Consider the following 5723-nt stretch of genomic DNA (forward strand, 5'->3'; position numbering starts at 1 on the left):
TCCCCTTGTGTGAGTCTCTTTTGCAGTTAATCTGCCCAGATCCCAGAGCAGCCAGGCCACTGTCCATAGACACACATCTCCTCCCTACTGAGCACCAGGACACACTCACCCAACCTCGGCAGTCTCAGGAGGAGGCAAGCAGCCAGCGTTGCCTCAGTTACCATTAGGGCTTCTGAGACAGAAACACCTGGCAGGATTGAGGCCCTGTATCTGTATAATAACCAGAAGTTTCACCTGTGAATTTGCTGTTCTTTTCCTCCCCAAAGCCCACTCATCAGAAGTACTTGGGGAGCTTGTTAAAAGTGTGGATTCTGAAAGAATGAAGTTCTGATCTATGCTACACCATGGATGAACTTGGAAAACATTGTGCTGAGTGAAAGAAGCCAGACATACAGGGACACATTATGATTCCATTCATTTGAATTGTCCAGAATAGACAAGTTCATAGAGACAGATTAGTTATTGTTAGGGATTGGGAGAGGTGAATGGAGAGTGATGCAAATGAGAACAGGGTTTCTTTTTGGGGTGAAAGATTTTAGAATTAGGGGCGATGGTTGCACAACCTTATGAATATACTAAAAACCACTGAAAGTGTGTACACTTTGAAGTGGTGAATTTTATGGTATGTAACATATCTCAGTAATTTTTTTTATTGCTGTCAGAGAGGAAGGGAGAGAGAGAGAGAGAGAGAGAGAGAGAGAGAGAGAGAAACATCAATGATGAAAGAGAATCATTGATCCACTGCCTCCTGCACGACCCACACTGGGGATCGAACCCACAACCTGGGCATGTGCCCTGACTGGGAATCAAACCATGACCTCCTGGTTCATAGGTTGATGCTCAACCCCTGAGCCACAGGGGCCGGGCTCATTAATAATTTTTAAAGGTGCAGATTCACGAGGCCCACCCTCCAGGGATTGAGAGGTGGTGAATCTGGATATAGCCTGGATACCCTCAGTGTTAGTAACCACCTTGAAGTGACAGCATTGCAAGGTAAGTACCCAGAGCTCCAACAGGTCAGAATTTGTCTCCCACTGACATTGTCAGGGCAGAACCTAGAAGTTGGGTCATGTGACTTTGTTCTCCAAGCTTGTTGATTTTAGGTCTACATAGACCACTTCCCACCAGTGCCACATACACAAACGGGTGAAGGAAACGTCACTACTGTTTACTAAGCGTTCTGTTCTCTCACTTCACTTACTCCTCACCACAATATGCGTAGGTATCGTTATTGTCCCATTCTACTGATAGGAAAATGGGCTCAGAGCTTCAGTCATTTTGCCAGGGTCCCACAGCAGGGAAGGGTTGAGGACAAGAGTCAAACCCAGGCCACTGCATGTACCTCTGTGATTTACTCCTTCCCTGCCCAATCCCTGCTTCCCCAGATGTAGCCTCAGCCTAGTGACAGCCACTGTGTGACCTGCAGCAAGCCACTTACCTCCTCTGGGCCTCAGTCTGCTTCTGTATAAAATAAGAGATTCTCCAGGCTCCCTCAGGTATTTAAAAGTGAACGCCTTGTGTTACTTTAAATGTTTTCAAAAGGGGAACTACATTTACATGGCATAATAGGGCTGGGCTGTCAAAAACACAATAGGTCTCTTGATTGGGACTGGAGTGACCCTGTGTCTCCTGCTTGTCCCAGCTGGCAGTCCTCAACGTGTCTTTGATGAATAAAAAATGTGAAAACAATTATTACTTAATACTTGCAGTGTGTTTGGAAGGCAGAAACCTTCCAAAGTGAGACCCAGTGGCACCGCTGATCTCGGGCTGCCTTGCCGTTCTAACACATCTGAAAGCAAAGCTATTGGCAGGACCTGGCCTGATTTTTAAGTCCCCTCAAATGCAGGCCTCCTGGGGTCTGGCTCTTATTTGCAAGGCTGCTTTATCCTATTAACAGAACCAGCAGAGGCAGTAACTTTCCAACCCCGTCCACTGTCCCCGTGACAAACCCTCGCTGACAAGCCCCACTCTGTCTGATTTCTCGCCACTTGAGCGGTGGAGGAGATCCCCGCCGCTGATTGCCTCTTACCGTCGGTGATTATTTCCCCAACGTCTTCCCCTGGCAAATATTATTTAATCTTCGCAGGGCATCCTGACATGTTGGTCTCTCCAACTCATCAGACATTGGCTTGACTGAAAATGCTGTCCCCACTGGGATAGGGCCTGGAAATGCAGAGCGTACGCTATGGACAAGACCATCCCTGAGTCACATCTGCCAGATTTAAAGCAGAACGGAGCCCAGAAGCTCCCCTGAACCACCTGCTGATCCTGAGTGTGGTCCCGTGATTTCCCCAGAACCCCCTTCTCTTCACCATGGCCCTTCCTCACCTCAGAGTCCACCACGTCTGGCTCAAGCAGGCTTTGTTTTCATTAAAACCCTCTATGTCCACAGTATCTAAGGGCTCATTCTCTCCCCAGCTCTGGGCCCTGCTGTGGACTGGCCTCCCTGCTGAGAGGGTGGGATGAGAGCCTGGAATCCGGTCAGCTGTTCCCTGCTGTAGTGGGGAGGGGAGTGTCCAGCCCCTTCCCCACCTGTCAAGCCTTCTGTCCTGTGTCCTGGAGCCTTGCTCACCTCTCGTGAGGGTTCCTGAGGGTTGTCAGGCTGTCAGTCAGAATGCTTGATGGAAGGGAAGTCGGAGAAGACTGGACTCCTCAGTAGAGTGGGCTCCCCAGTGTCAGATGGCCTGCACCAAAGAAACTCCGCCAGTCTCTCTTCCCTGGATCTGTTGGCTTGCTTCTTCCCTCCCCACATTGCTGTACTTTGCTTCTGCCGCCCTCCATACATTTTTACCTGCCTCAAGTCTGGGCGCTACACTTCTAGGGAGATGCTGACAGATGGAGTTACATCTTGAGGAGAGGGAGCTGTCACATGAGAAGCAGCGGGAGAAAAATGCAGGACCTTCACCAAAGAGCAGAGGCTGAGAGCTGGAGAAGGAAAAAGCCTTCGCATCCTTCAGTGCAGAGTGGGGGCCCGAGGGGTAATTTACAGGGAGGCAGAGCTCACTTCCTTCCCTCTTCATCCAACCAATACTTCCTGCATGCCGGCCCCTGTGAGCTTACATTCTAGTCGGGCCGGCGGGGGTTGGGGGCTGGGGTGGGGAGCAGATAGTAGCATAATAAGTAGATTATAGAGTGTGTTAGTTATAAGAAATACTCTGGGGGAAAATGGAGCAGGATACGGGAATTTGAGAGTCCTGGCAGGGTGAGGGGAGACGTTGCTGTTTAAATGGGGAGGCATCCGAGCAAAGATTTGAAGGAGGTGAGCAAGTGAGCTGTGTGGGTATCTGGGGGAACAATGTTCCAGGCAGAGTGAATGTGGCTGCGAAGGCCTACCTAAGCCTAGTGTGTGGGAGGAACACTGGGGTGAGTATGCTGAGAGAAGGGAGGAAACTTGGGAGGTTACTGAGGGACCAAATTATCCAGGGCTTAGGGGCTGTTATAAGAACATTGCACTTTACTCGGTGAAATGGGAGCAGAGCTGCTGTGTTGGACGTAGGCTGCATGGGTCAGGTGGAGCAAGGGGGCCTGTTAGGAGACGAGTGCAGTCATCTAGGTGAGAGGTGAGTGATCAGAGCGGTATCAGGTGTGCAGATGAGGGATGGACTGGATGTCTTTCAAGAGCCCTTCTAGCCTGATAACCCCTACTTCTCTAAAGTCTCAGAATCTGAACAGAATACCAACTCGTTGGGGTCCCTCCGCCTCAGGAGTCCCCTCTCAACTGTCCCATCATGGGATTGGTCAGCCCCTCCTGTTCCCAGATGTGCATTTGGGTAGGCGGGGCCATGCTGAAGGATCGGGAGGGCTGTCACAGATTTGGGGTGTGAGGACTGGAGAGGGAGGGCTGTCACAGATTTGGGGTGTGAGGACTGGAGAGGGCTCTGTTGAGAAGTGGTGGGTGGGGCAGAGGGCTGTGATGACTGTGGTCGCACCATCAGCACCCGTGCGGGTGGTCTTGTTGCCAATGGCAGTGAGGAAGGTGGCACTGGATGTTCAGGTGTTTGTGTGACTTACAGAGTTGAGGGTATGTGAAGCCTCTGTTGTTTCTAATTTGTGCTGGTCAAGAAGCATCCCCGGCCCACCTTCCCCAAGAACTTGCATGGACTTCGAGGTGATTACTATGAGCCGGCATGGAGCTCGGCCTCCCTTCTCACTGCTGGGCACCAGGTCCTTCCTCAGGAGGAGCACCAGGTCTTCAGGGAAGAGGAGGAAAGCAAGGCTCAGAGAGGTGAGGCACAGGCTGGAGGGTCTCAGAGCCAGAATTCCAGCCCGCCTGTCCGAGGCCAGCGCTGCCCTGCATCACGCCACACTCCTTAATAAGGACAGTTACATAATCCGTGATAATTACCAGTTGGATCCGAGGCTGCCAGCTGACAACTGGCAATGTCAGCCACTTTGAAGGGTGCTGGGCAGCCTCGCTAGCCTCCTGGTTCATGATAGCTTGCTGATGTTGTTTCCTAGATCCTTCGTGTTCGTATCTGCCTGTGGGCACACTGGGCCAAGCAGGCTCGGGTGAACTGGCATCTGCTCCAGAACCAGGCTCCTTCCGCTCTCCTGGGCACCACTGGGGCCACTGAGCAGCTGCCCCGTCTGGGGCACACCTACCTGAGTGGAGTCCTCTCACCCTGTCCCACCAGAATTGCTGTTGAGTTTGCAAAGGCATTTGCTTTAGTGAAGCATGCTGCCAGGGGTGGGGCCTCTGAGGGACTGATGTGATGCACATCCTTTGCCTCAGTTACCCCTGGGGACCAGTACCCTGTTCTATCCTAAGTCTAGCAGCCGAAGGTACTGAACGGGATGTGGGGTGTGGGGGTCTCCCTGGTACATTTTAAATGAAGAAGGCTACACCACTCATTGTTCATTTGCCTTTTGGAAATTGTTCATTTATGTTCTCTGCCTGTTTGTCTGTTGGATCTTTGTGTTTTTTAAAATAATATGCATTGCCTGGACAGCATGGCTCAGTGGTTGAGCATTGATCTGTGAACCAGGAGGTCATGGTTCGATTCCTGGTCAGGGCACATGCCCAGGTTTCGGGCTCAATCCCCAATGTGGGGCGTGCAGGAGGCAGCCAATTGGCGATTCTCTCTCATCATTGATGTTTCTCTCTCTCTCTCTCTCTCTCTCTCTCTCTCCCTCTCCTGTTTTCTCCCTCTCTCTCTATCTCCCCTTCTCTCTGAAATCAATAAAAATAGATTTAAAACAATAAAATAAATATGCATTTATCTTATCATAATACATCTTAATATTAGAAATATTTCCTCCAATTTGCCATTTAATTTTATGCTGTTTTGGGAAATGTATGCTTTCCTTTTTATGTCAAATATGTTGAGCTTGGTTCTTAATTTGATTTATTTTCATTGCTTTAATGCTTAAAAGTCCATTCCTGTATCAAGATGAAATCTATATTAACTTCTGTTTTGTGCTGGTTTTTCACAGTGCGTTATTTTTTTTATTTCATATTTTGCCACCGTCAAAACCGTGTTTTCCTCAGCCCCACTTAATCCATCCCCACTCCTACCTTTCACATCTGTCCTCAGTCTTTCCAGATTTTAAGTCCTAACACACCATCTCATGCCTCCATCCTTTCCTTCCCTCAGCCACCCAAGGCTTCTCACAGCCTCCTGATCCCCTTGGCATTGACGGCCAGAACCACACACAGCTGGCCCTTCGTGCCCACAGGCTGGTGGTGTGCAGAGCTTTGCTTGTTGCCTCTCAGGGGCTGGGAT

Source organism: Myotis yumanensis, unplaced genomic scaffold, assembly GCF_028538775.1.
Source record: "Myotis yumanensis isolate MYYU_CA2020_CCGP unplaced genomic scaffold, mMyoYum1.0.hap1 SCAF_7, whole genome shotgun sequence".
NCBI lineage: Eukaryota > Metazoa > Chordata > Mammalia > Chiroptera > Vespertilionidae > Myotis > Myotis yumanensis.